Raw genomic sequence first — 14,476 nt, forward strand, 5'->3', positions numbered from 1 at the left:
ATAAAGTACTATTGGTCCAGGGCAGTCCCCAGCCCTGGCATCACAACTGTTCAAACTGACTCGGGAACTGGAACCCCTAGTGATCAAGACTATCAACACGACAGTTTGTTGCCCGCAGCCTCTTGGGTTAACATGTGACGACACCTCACCACACATTTTTTTTTTCTTTTCGTATGCTGGTTAAAGCCCGCTGTCTCTGATTTACTAATTTTTTATTATATTTCCTATTTTTTTTCAATCTGTTGGCACAACAAGGCACAACTAATATGTTTCTAATCATTTTCACACTGTTTTGATCTGATATTACGGAACAGGCTCCAGCATGTAACCACCAGGAGGCAACCACAGATACTTCAGGTGAGTGGCTGCAGTTATCGTAATAGTTACACTTGGAAATAAATGTTGACTTCAACAACTGTCTAAAGTTAAGTCGTGTGGTTTCTTAAGTAATAATATTAAATACTAACTCATCTGTACGGTACGTTGTGGCCAGTTTGTTAAAAAAATTCAAGATGGTAGGGTATAGGTCTTTAATTTTAGTAAGGCTATCGAGAATTTAACTACGTAGGAACGTAATATCACTTAGCCTGGACTGCCTCATTACTTCTTGGAATTTAGGTTTCGACAATAATCCATGTGTGTCCATTGAATTTTTTTGTAAAATATTTTTTTAAAATTTATTTCTCATGTAATAATTTTCAAAGGATTTGGTTAAAAAATATGTTACTCGTGTGTACTAAAAACAAATAATTTATAATCAAATGCTAGAAATTGTCTTAATTTTTATTCTGTTGAATGTTTAAATCAATTGATTGTACCATTTTCGGGATCACATATTTTCAAAGAACATTTAACTTTTCTTATTGCAAGTGTTAATTATTGATAAGAATATGACAAGTTCTATTTATTTAATCCATATCATAGTGTTGGTATTAAAATTTTGTTTTTGATATAAGATAACATTTCTATGCAAAACCCAGACATTAGCGTAATTTTATTAAGATAATACATACACATTACATAAACGAGCCCTACCCACTCTACAGCTACTTCCTTCGGCCCACAATTGGCAGTTTTTTATGTAAGTCTGGCAATAGGTTATGTGATCAACTATATATTATTTCAGTGCTGGCATCTGTTTGATAAGATTGGAAGTATGATGTGTTGAAATAAAAACATCAGATATAATTGGTTAAAAATCAATATAAGATTAATTCATATAATACATTTTGTTAGCTTTGTGTTATAAATGTACATACATTGAAAATTCAATGGTTCGATAGTAGAGAATTTGCATATGTTGGACCAGTATTGTGATGATAAAGTTCAAACTATACAACACTGTCGTTTAACATCAAAAAATTTTTAATACATATTTAAAATTACGAATGAATTGAAACAATACTTGCTTGAATTATAAAATATTTCGATGCCAAGATTAAAAATAGGTTTGCTTGAATCACTGACTTTGCATTTAATCAAGTACCTAAGTCCCATACATTCTCCTTGAACATATTCAAGGTATTGTGAGCTAGCTGGAAGTTAGCATGATGCTTTTCCTTGTAGCTGTGGAATTATGAAACCTCTTAAGATTTTCCAGCTGCAGCTCTTTTGGACTATTTTGCTTCTCAAAATTTTCAGGTTAGTCATAGTGCTTCACATGTTCAGCTATTGTTGCTGTAGTCTTTTATGACTATCACAAAAACCTAAAAAATTGTTAAACTTTTTCTCTTAGGTGCAACAATTTTTTTTGCTTCAATTTTTGCCCACTTCATTTCTTTGTTAGCCTTTTTTAAGTTTCATTACATTCACATTAAATGTCTTCAAAAATTTTGAAAACAATTTCCAAATAGATCTCCAATTAAAGCTTTCATAAAAGATATGCCATTCCCTCTGAGATGAAATCTCTTGAGAAATATAGTTGATGGCAGTTTTATCACTGAAGCCACATCTCTTCTGGTCAATGATTGGTAGTGGAATTTGTTGTTTTGGGTTAGTATTAAGAATGGAGGGAATAATTCCTGTGACTTGAAATCCTAAAAATCTACTTTCAGGTGAGTTCATACCTAGTGGTTTAGTGATCAGCGTACACACATAATTTTGAGGTCTTGGGTTCGAAACCATCCTTGATGTGTGTACAGACAGCTAGTATACCATGTCATATAACCTGTACGGCACAAAGGGGGAGGGGGGGGGAGAGGAATGGCAGGACAGGACTAAGAGATGGAAACTAAGACCTCCACAGTTCTTTCGTCTCCAGTTCCTCAAGATGTTCCCTGGCTCCACATTTTCAGCACAAAACGAGAATATTTAAATCCTCTGAAAATTTATCCAAATGAAATTTTTTTCATATTTAAATGTATACGGTTGTATTGTGTCATTCAGTAGAAAATGAATTCATAGTACCTATAGGCCTAGAAATGACTAAATGCTTGCCAGTATTTAATGTCAAATACAGCCAATACATATGTTGGCTTCCCCGTCCAAAGGAGCTGCCACACTGCCTCGTGTGCACGGCCCCTGACTGATGCAGACACCTGGCATTCCATCTTTTAGAAATTAATATAAAATTAAAATATTATTAGATCTTGTAAGTATTTAATTTAGAGAACCAAAGTTGTATCCATTTTAAATTTGGAAAAAATTCCTTGCATATTTGAATAAAACTATAAAATAATGTTTTATGGCACTACTACAAAATGTCTGGACATTACTACAAAAAAAAATTTTAAATCAAGATGTTTCTACAGACATTATGGCACACCACTGGCAGTGTAGGTAAAATGTACCCTTACCAGGGCTTTGATTTGAATAACATCAACCTATTTGATATGCATACATAAATGAAGATTTAAAATAAAGTCTTTGAAATTGCTTAGTGTATAATCATAGCACCTACCTCATGAACAGCAACAGGTATTTTCTTTTTCCTTGACAAACAATAAGAAAGTAGCCCCATAATGCCATAACGCTTTGCCGCAGCTAGATGGTCCCAGGCATGTTCACAAAATGCGAGGAACCTTCAGTTCCGCGATCATGTCTCGCTGTGTCAGAAACAGGGATTCTTTTGGCTATCATACCTTCAATAACCTCCTCATTCAACTAACAAGTAAATACTAAGTCAAGCCAAGCTGACCCATCTCCCCTACACCAGGAACTAAATGCCATTTGTAGCAGCAACAAGAACACTGAATGATGTAAGACTTGAGTGGAGAAGGAGTGGCAGTGGGACAAAGATGATTGAAACAAATGTACACACCCAAGAAAACCCCCGAAGCTGGCTTTATTCACCTAACGACTAATTATGCAGAGCTGGAATAAAACCAAAACCCTAACAGCAGACTGCAATTTCCTAACAAGTGATACAGTCATGTATTGAATGTACAGTATAAACTTGTTAATAAGCTACTTACAACCAAGCTATTTAGTAATGAACTCCCTGTCTATCTGATGATGAGTGTAGTTTATCTTACAATAATGGCATCTTGAGTTGTGCCCACAACCGGGAGCCCAGGAGCTCGATGTGACCGCCCCCAATGGCTCCAAGCGCGCACCACTCAACCCCTTGTAGAGACTCACTTTCCCGCGGGGGTCACGTGCTCGTCAGGTCAACTGACTGAATGCCGTGCGTGATGAGAACTGCAAAGAGGTTGAACCAGAGCAAACCCCAAGGGAAACCCAGGGCTCCGCAAGCTGACAATATTTGATAAATAAATGTAAAATATGTGTTTGTAATAAAGGTTATTTGTGCACGAGGATTCACTATAACTGAGCAGTCTTGACAGTGGCACGAAGACACTCGCCAGCAAACAGTGTGCGTCCGAAGCCATCATCCCCCACGGCGGGAAGCGACCAACAATCACGGAAATTCATCATTGCGCATCGTTGACTTAGTAATGCTGTTTTATACTTAAATTCATACAAAACTATTTGACTTATCCTCAAAGCCTACCTTGGGCAGCCGACTGTTTATATAAATAATTTTTTGCCCTTTACCGGAACTTTGGAATTGAAGCGGCGATAACTGTTCCGCCACCAGGGTAAACAAATACTCATAACAGATTTGTGTGTTGTAGAGTTTTTTTATCAGCATCACCATCATCGTTTTGTATTAAGGTCATAGAGTTACGACATGCAATAAAGAGCTTGTCTTTGACCTCGTGGGAACTAACGCTAAGAGTTAAGGAATGTGGGATGCCTGCATGAGTCCATAGGTAGTCTGTCAACATCTAACGCATGCCCAACGCTCAGTGCATGTGGGGGTACATACGGGGGAGGCGACGTCATGTCTCGAGAGAGACGTAGTGGTGCCCTCGGCATTACGACCAGTCTTTGCAGACATCACGTTAGACCTCGACGATACTTGTCATCTTGACTGTGGGCTATGGGGAACCGCGCAGACCCACAACAACAGTTGTTGATAACATAGTTTACATGCATTGTTGAGTTTATTAATCATGTGAATTTTTTAAAGTTAGCAAGTCTGCAAGCAAAAGTGCAATGCTTAGTGTGTATTTCAAGGTGGTAAGCCTGCAAGCAGCTGTGCCATTATTGTAACATTCTAACTGATGTGGCTGCATTCTATTCACATACTGCATGCATTGTTGCGTACTGCATTCTAGCACTTGGCAAGTGTGAGCTGTGATAGGGAGTGTAACTGGGATAAGTGACTTGATACGAAATTATTAATTCCCATTCAGGGATCAAATCTGTAATACCTGGCTACATGGCTGATGGATATTGGCTACGTCCCGAAAGTCACCTTTCGTAAGTAATTAAGTTGGAAGGTTAAGACTTTATGTACTAAACACCATTACAACCACAAATTTTGTATATACATAGTGGTTGTAGAAAAGGTGGTGACCAGTAGCATATCCCCTGCGATTATTGTGTCTTTTATCCTGGCGATGCTGTTGCTATTCCCTGAAAAAAATATAACAGTAAGGATTTGCAATTTCACAAAAGTGCACTTTTGTTGTCTTGAACAACTGTATTGAATATTTGGTGTCCTTCCACCTTCCTTATATTTATGTAGTCTTGATTTAGAGTAATTTCAATTTATTTATGTGTCTTATTAGTTGCTTGCTATTAGCAATACTCTTTCATTTTTTCTATAGAAAACAGATTTAATCTAGGAAACAACGTTGATAGCCATATAACCTACATGCTTCCGTAGTTCAAAGCTTTGTACTGCAGTTTCCTTTAAAGCCATACACAATCTTGTTCATAGAAAAAACTGATTTAACATTGTGTGCCATATTTTTGTCACTAATTAATAAAGTTTATATTATAATTTGGTTTAGTGAAGATATTTTCCAACCCATAGTGATTAGTGAAGAATTTTCTGAATTTACTTGTAGCAACCATTTAATAAGTTTGTGTTGCAATTTAAATTCCACAGGAAACATTTTTGGAACTGATGATTTAATACAGTAAAACAAATTAACCTCAAATACAAAATTAAAAATACTAATTTCATGTTGCATTTAATCCTGGCAAATAATTTTCATCAGTTTTTTATATACAACAATAATATTGTTCTACGTACTAACACTTATTCAAATCACATTGCAATTAATTTTTTTTTTTGTCATTTACCAACAACGCACCAAGGTGCACTCAGCTAGTATATTATATGCATTCGAGTCAATATTCCATTTTTCTCAGTGGCGGATTTAGGGGGGGGGGGAGGCACGGGGGCATGTCCCCTCCCTCCCTGAAGGGTAAAACATGACTTGTGCAGTAATAATCAGGAAATAAACTAGGTCTGGACTACCGGTGCCCCCAGAAGTCAATCCTGGGTCTGCCCCTGACTTCTCGTATTGACCGCAACAAGTAGTGTAGTGTGCCAACCCTCCAAAAAGTCATCAATGCTCTTACATTTCAGTATATAAGATTCTGTGCCTTTAAGTTTGCCGAAACACTACTGGATGATACTATTATTTATTTTCTAGAAATATTTAAAGATGACTTTGTGGAATGATATCAAAAATTCCATAGCCTCCTAATTAGCAACATCAGAAGCAACTGCGAAGTTGATATTCTTGAAATGCTCTTTAATCAGAAGTTAAACCTCAGAAAGTTTGCTGATGCAGTATTGAAAAGTGTGTGGGCACCTACTAACAGTGTAGATGCTAAATGATATTTTTACCTAATAGAGCTATTTTTGTGACAGAATGTCAGTAGGCCTACAGGATGAAAAAGAAACTATGGAAGTGTGTTCTATGCTGTCTTTCAATGGATTCATGTGAAGCCAGAATACTCTTGTTGGTTATGTTTGTATTATTTCTTAAATTTTAATGGCATTTTAGTATTCTTTTTTTTCCAACAGAGATACTATGTCATCAAAGATCTTGTATTTATTTTATATGAAAATAAAAGGTAGCTAATGAATTGTTTGTATTGTACATTTGAATTTTATAGTAAATAAATGCTAAATTATATCTGTAAAGTCAAAATCATCCAAAAAGGTAAAAAATAAAATTTTAATACTAAACAGTGAAATTTTAAATGATATAAAAGTGCATCTCTAGTGATGATGAAAATGAAATAACATTTGTAAATTGATAAAGAACAGCCATTTCAATTAAAGCACTGCTTCATGATTCACAATGTGTGTCACACATTTATATAAACAATGAATTAGTATTTATCAAACTTATAAAGGTAACAAATATAAAACATATTTTTTGTTGCTTGATCCACAAATCAAAGAACTAAGAGCAGCTTCTATGTACACCAACCCCTCACTTAGCACGTCATCAGATTGCACGAATTCATTTAGCGCGATGTTAATTTTACTGCCCTAGTCTTGAATAGTACGTCTGTAAATTTTAATTAGCATGAAATCGCCACAGGCAAAAAAAAAGTCGGGTATGACGCCACGAAGTCTGCTTCAACTCTGTAAACAACAGATGTACCGTGGCATACAGTTAGCCAGATGAGGGGGGAAGAAATGTGCGCGCAAGTCTGACTATGCTATCGGCTGTTGTACAAACATCGCTATGGCAAGTTCAGTTGCGGCTACAGAGTAAAGGACCAAATGTTTTACGTCCGTGCGTATGCCGCAGTGCCGTACCATTGTCGCCCGGCCACAGGCCAGGCCGTGGTGAACTTCAGTCTAGCCAGTGGCAGGGAACTAGCAACGTCTGCTACAAAGCAACGTCTGCCCATTCGTCTGCCGGTAACTACGTGCGCAAGCACCTGCAGTTGGAATCATGGCTTCCAAGTGAGAGCATAATGCATCATGACAAGTATTTGAGACAAAACTAGAAGTATTACAGCGTGCAGAAAGTATGAGGGCCACACTTATGTTGGTCGCACTTTAATTTTAAGCAAGTCTAGGCACAATCATTATAAATAAGGGCACAATCATTATAAATAAGGGCTCTATCAAACGTTTAGATAAGTCTGATGCTGTTGGTTGTACTAGTGGGAATATATTGGACATACCGGAACAGAAATTAACAGATTATTCACACGGAAGAGGTTGTTAATGGTGCAATGAAAGAAAATCACAGGCCTGACAGGATTGGTGTGAACCAAGCGGTGATACACGAATAAGCACTTTAATTTTTAGAAAATTAAAATGTAAATATTGGGATACTATTATCGGTTTCACTGCCAGTAAAGGATGGTTTGGAAAGTTCGCGGAAAGGTTCGCGATGTGAGTTGAAGGTCATGCCTGGACAGGCAAGCCAACCAGCCGACTGACGATAACTATCTCGTGTTGCACGGTGTCGTATTTGTCGTACAAAGGATTCAATGGTAGCTTTATAAAGATAAATGGTGTGACATATTTATCATTGAGTGTTATTCTACGCATTTATATTACGTAAAGAATACTTCCCTACACATTTTGGAACCTTGCTATTTATGGATACCAACGCTTCAGAATATGCAATTTCGAATAACACGAACATTTTTAGGAACGCATTGGTCGTGCTAAGTGAGGGATTGGTGTATGTGTAAAATGTTTAATGTCTATCTACATGCCTAAACACACAATGAAATGCAAGACTAATGCTGTCTCACTGTAGTGGTGAGAAGACCAGGCTAACCACCAGGTACAACAGTGGCGGATCAAAAAGCTCGTGAAGGTGCTGGTGGGAAGGCTAGTGTTCCAAAACTAATGTTTGTAGAACATTGTTTTACGCAGTGTAAGTTGTGATCAAGAGGAAGGATCTTGCCCATTATGGCCCAGAGGCATCTGTCTGACAGCAGATAAGTACAAGTGACGGCAAGCATTTAATTTAGTGACGTGTGTGAAGGAATCATCAAGTTCTTTAACTAAATTTTTCAAGCCCAAAACCATTTTTAGACATTTATTGTTGATGTATGACATAGAGATGAAGATTTAATTAAAACAAAAAGCATACAAAGACTTGTCATTCCAGCATATATTTACAGAGTAAGATGCCCAAAATGATTTACCATCAACAAAGAAACAAATTTAGTTAAGTGCCTAAAGTAATAAAAGTAGCTCAGATTCTATGCATGCCTCTCGTGGTGGCGGACACAAAAACTCATTTCATGTTTTTTTTGGCTGTCAAAATCATAACAATTTTGAGAATTTTGAAATGCCAGGTAAAATTAATTAACATTTTCTGAAAGAAATTCCAACCATTTCTTGAAGTGGCCAGTATAATTGCAGTTAAAACTAAAAAGTTTCAGTTCTGCAATAAATAAAATTCTCCTTATTTGTACAATTCAGAAATGTTAAAAATGTAACTATGGCAGCTAATTATGCAAAAAAATATGCACTCAATATATTTTCCATTTCGTGAAAGTTAAACAATTGAAAAAGTCTACAAGTTTACATGTAATCACTGTAAATATAAAATCCTGACCTGAAATTGGAGGTACCCCCTTAAGTTATTGCTTTCTTAAAGTGGCAAAACTCTGCTGAAGAGGCAACCAAAATGTAAGTTGAAAATAAATCAAATTTTTAGAATTCAATTATCAGTCTATTGATTATATAGCCTCCACAACAGCATGAAACATAGCCTTTTGCTTAGAGAGAGCTAATTAAGTAATAATTTTTTTTTTCATCCTGCCACAAAAAGAAAAGCATAGTCTGTAAACAAGGATTAATTTTTATTCAGTCTTTACGACCCAAACGCAGTTGTTACCTTGTGTATTCCAAAAATATCAATGCTTTTCTTGTGGATAATATATAGTTAAATCCTACATAGTACATAAATAGATTTTATTTCTTAAACATTTTAGAAAATTTGTCCCACATCTTTAAAAAATATTTGATTATTGATTTGACTTTCTGGTGGGCATGAGTGAAAATCAGTTTTTTAGTTTGAATTGAATATGAATACATAATTATTCTCGAAAACAAATATTGAATTAAAATAGTAAGAATGAGAATTAGAATCACACAAGAAAATTTCTTTTTCACGTCATGTAACGAATATGTAGGGAAAGATGTAGAAAATGTGTCGTGTAGTGAAAGGTTGGTTAGATTAATAGTCACAAGTAAAAATTGTTACAATATTAAAATTTTGAAAGAAAAATAATGTTTTTTTTTAATCATGCAGCTAACCTAACTAAAAAACATTTCATTTCAGTACCTAATTGCTTCATATTCAAAACCTGCTACTCAATTAATTGATCCAGAAAATGTTTGTCACCGATCCATTTCACGAAAAATGTGAATTTTTTTGAAATCTGTGTTCATAAATTAATGATTAAATGAGCACCTATTTACATATTTTAACCTTAGTTATTCACACATTTTTGTTGTAAATGGGAGCCAGGTAACCTGTATTTTAGTTTGACGCCAAATGTCGGTGCTCCTCTGTCACAAATGCCGTTGTGCCACAACGATGCCCGCCCTGTACATGTGCGTACCACGAACCTATCGGGAGTGTAGTGAGTGCTGTGACGGGAACAATAGTCACAGTTGCCATGTGTGTTCGTCTGCCGGATGTAGCTCCTGGACTCTGTTATGTAATTATTTAATTGTAAATTGTTAGTCAAAATATTGTCATCATTTGTCTTTCCTATTTAAAAAAATATTGTTCACCGTGCAACTATGCGTACTTTGCATGGGAAACTTGACCCTGGGCAGCTCGGAGCCACCGAGGCCGTGCCAGTCGCAACTCGCAGCCACCGAGGCCGTGCCAGTCGCAACTCGCAGCCACCGAGGCCGTGCCAGTCGCAGCTCGCAGCCACCGAGGCCGTGCCAGTCGCAGCTCGCAGCCACCGAGGCCGTGCCAGTCGCAGCTCGCAGCCACCGAGGCCGTGCCAGTCGCAGCTCGCAGCCACCGAGGCCGTGCCAGTCGCAGCTCGCAGCCACCGAGGCCGTGCCAGTCGCAGCTCGCAGCCACCGAGGCCGTGCCAGTCGCAGCTCGCAGCCACCGAGGCCGTGCCAGTCGCAGCTCGCAGCCACCGAGGCCGTGCCAGTCGCAGCTCGCAGCCACCGAGGCCGTGCCAGTCGCAACTCGCAGCCACCGAGGCCGTGCCAGTCGCAGCTCGCAGCCACCGAGGCCGTGCCAGTCGCAGCTCGCAGCCACAGAGGCCGTGCCAGTCGCAGCTCGCAGCCACCGAGGCCGTGCCAGTCGCAGCTCGCAGCCACCGAGGCCGTGCCAGTCGCAGCTCGCAGCCACCGAGGCCGTGCCAGTCGCAGCTCGCAGCCACCGAGGCCGTGCCAGTCGCAACTCGCAGCCACCGAGGCCGTGCCAGTCGCAGCTCGCAGCCACCGAGGCCGTGCCAGTCGCAGCTCGCAGCCACCGAGGCCGTGCCAGTCGCAGCTCGCAGCCACCGAGGCCGTGCCAGTCGCAGCTCGCAGCCACCGAGGCCGTGCCAGTCGCAGCTCGCTCAGCACAGAGTACAAACGCGTCCGTGCACCACGGGGTCCACAACATCTTGCCATCACCATCTGTAACCGCCATAGCGTAAGTTTCCAATCCCATGACCGGCCCCTGCTTTCGGTGCGGTTTGAAGTGTAACGCAGTTTCCAGTTTTACGTTTCCTTCCTTAGCAGTTTACCTCAGTGAACTTTCCAACATGGCCCACACTGGGCCGTCCACGGACTAAATGTGTCAACATTCTACGTAACTTTTTAATTAATTCACTAACCTTAGGAATCTGCAGAAGGCCACGATCGCCCACGTGAGAAACGTGCTTGTGAGGGCCTGACTCCCATGCTTAAATCCAGAGACCATTCGTCTCTCGCGAAACATCGTTCCGGTGTGTAACATAACTGAGGTGAATTCAACTCATCGCAAGACATGTCAAGCTGCCCAAATCCTCGCCTAGCAGCACCACGCATAGACACACTATCTGCTGCGTGTGTAATATTTACGTAATTGTGTAGAGTTCAATGTTCTGCGCCTTGTCACTCGTACAGTGTTTGCCGTGTTCTACGTCACGGATGTGACGTGTCAATAAGACATTACCCACGAAACATGACCCGCGGACCTTCACGCAACATACCACCGCACCCCAGCTCAAGTCGTAACCATAACGCTTGCACACCATAAGGACACAGAGACTAGGTACGGGCTGAGTTGTGTGGAAGCACCATGTAAAGTGTTACCTCTTTTGTAATAAATCAACATCCTTTTTGAGTTTATTTTCTTTCATTCGATCACTGCTGTCTCCAGCCACGTGGCCAGCAGCTCACCGGGAACAAACTATCAGTACTTCAACCACGAGACAGCCCATGCGACGACAAGTTAAGCAATATTATAAACACAGTTTCTACCATTTTCATCTTATATCCAAAACCACTATTTTCCTTTCTTTTTTTTTTTTGTTTTTGAGTCGCATCTGTTTCGTCATAGATGCATACAGAAAATAAGCTGTTACAGTGTCACATGGTGCTAGATTGATTGTGACCATTGATTTATATGCAGTTAAAACTGTGGCTTCACTTCTTTTAATAGCCGTCACAATGGAGTTGCCATAATTTGTGGTGTTACAGTCCATGTTTGTTGACGTTTATTTATTTTTTCCCACTGCTGGTACGTAAGGCGAAACGAATAGAAATAATATTTTGTTTTCAAGTTTGAGATGTCCGAAAAATGCTGTGTTTGAAATTGTACACATAATTTTTCTGATACTGTTTAGCAACACAGTTGTTAAAAAAACTTTGAATACTTGTTGAATGTTCAAAATGTTGCCTATTGTTCATGTTTTTGATTAAGAAGTCCCATTAAAACATCAAAAAAAGGGTATTTATATTGAACAAAAGATTTAACCTCAACAGTGAATGTTGGTATAAGGTATGTTATGTCAAATATTTGTAAGGAAACAAATATTTGTTATTTTGAAGTGTTAGTATTCGAGGTTGAATCAAATACTAATAATAAACTCTATTCGTATTTTTATTTGAATATTTGTATAGGCCTGCTCTCTGGTGACTTACCTACTCTTAAGGAAAAGAAATTAGAAATTCCTTTCAGATTTTTCCTTAACTGTAGTATTTCCTCATTTTTGTATACAAATGAATACGGTATATATTATTTCTTTTATTATCTCTGATTTTACAGATTTTTGAACATGCACAAAGCATATTAAATTTTTAGTAGTGCATTTATATAAATAAACTGTTTGTCAATTTAATGGATTTTTTAATAAATACAATTTTTTGTTTTTATAGGTTTGAGGAACTGGTGTACAGTTTAAATGAATTTGTTCAATGTTGACAATAATGATTTTGGAAAACTATAAAAAACTTACCGTTTTAATCTTATTTTTGTATAAATTGTGGTAATGTAGATGTTGGAAGGTTGGTACGCGGTGTGTGTGTAGAATGGCGACTAGAAAGACGACACGTGTGTAAGATTGTAACATCAGTTGTACAGTGTATGTTAATGAAAGAGATAATAAAACATCAATACATGGCGCAGTCGGTATGTCCAACTAACTAGGATTTACATCAAATGTCCTGACGTTAACGGTAATGTTGATCACCTAGCATTCGGGAGTGCTTGTACATGTTTAGTAAATTCAACATGGCTACTGCTTTTAATGTTCCTGCCAATTTATCGCTCACGGGCAACTTAGCAGAAAACTGGAAAAAATTTTGTCAAGCATTTCAGATCTATCTTGAGGCTTCGAATCTACAATCACAGAGTGAATCACGCAAGATTGCTATTCTCCTAAATGTAATTGGGGAAGATGCGTTGGATGTATACAACACCTTCACCTTCACTGCAGACGAAGAAAAGAACAAAACTGTTGCCACAATTCTGAACAAATTTCAGGCCTACTGTAATCCAAAGAAAAACATTCTTCATGCAAGATTCTTGTTTTATAACCGCAAACAGAAGGAAGGTGAACAATTCGATGCTTTTGTGACGGAGCTAAAAACACTGTTGCGGGATTGCGAATTTCAAAACACAGATGAAATTCTACGTGATAGAATTGTCTTTGGAACACGAGATCGGGCGACACAAGAAAAGGTGCTGAAAATTGGAGATGTTACTCTGGACGAAACAATTCGAAGATTCAGAACAGCAGAAATCACTAGCACACAAGCAAGTCAGGTTATTAACTCCGGTGAAGAAAGCCACTGCAAAATCACAGTGGATGAAATGAAGTACAGAAAAAACAGCCAATACCGTACCACGAAAGCCCCAAATGTACAACGAACAACTGTTGAAATTGCTTGTAAATGGTGTGGCTATCAACATGCAAGAGACCGATTGAAATGTCCTGCACGTGGAAAACTGTGTTCCCACTGCGGACGCATGAACTATTTTGCCAAGGTATGCAACTCACGTGCAATTGGTGATAAGCAACAAGTAACTGAAGTAAAATGTAGTTGTGACAATACACAACATGCTGCTGAGTATGAAGATTACTACTGTGATGAGATCTCAGCCAGGCCTACCGGTGAAGATCATAACTGCGGTGCAAATACAAGATGTGAAGTGAACACCATTGCATTGTCAAAAAGTTGGACTGAAACTTTTCTTGTAGAAAATCTCGTGAGTGTCAAATTCAAACTTGACTCTGGTGCTTGTGTCAACATCTTACCCCTTACAACCCTCTCCAAACTGCAGTGTGTCAAACCAAGCATCAAGTTGCGACAAGAAAACATGTCACTTGCTGCTTACAACAACACTCACATTGATGTTGTGGGCCTTTGTGACTTAATGTTGTCTCTTAACAATTTGAATTCCTTGGAAACATTTGTGATAGTGAATGAAGATTCTGTGCCAATCTTGGGACTTCCGACTTGTGAGAGGTTAGGTATTCTACAGAAGAACATAGTCGATTAAGTGTGTCAGCTATCCAAAGAAAACATAGTGACTGCCTTCAGAGATGTTTTCACTGGCATCGGTAAGTTTGAGGGTGACTACACTATTAAGCTGAAAGAGAACTGTGTGCCATCATCTAATCCACCTCATAGACTTCCCATCCAAATCAAAACACAGTTAAAAATTGAATTAGACAGACTTTGTCAGTTAGGCATAATAATCAAATGTGACAACCCAACTGAATGGGTAAACAG

General features: G+C 38.6%; 1 protein-coding gene across 13 annotated transcripts in view; it reads right to left on the reverse strand.

Moving 5' to 3' along the window:
* LOC134529870 (voltage-dependent calcium channel type D subunit alpha-1) overlaps positions 1–14,476 on the reverse strand; it is a 406,577-nt gene that overhangs the window by 56,076 nt on the left and 336,025 nt on the right. The window lies entirely within an intron of this gene.

The sequence above is a fragment of the Bacillus rossius genome, chromosome 2 (genome assembly GCF_032445375.1).
Source record: "Bacillus rossius redtenbacheri isolate Brsri chromosome 2, Brsri_v3, whole genome shotgun sequence".
In the NCBI taxonomy this organism is placed as follows: Eukaryota; Metazoa; Arthropoda; class Insecta; order Phasmatodea; family Bacillidae; genus Bacillus; species Bacillus rossius.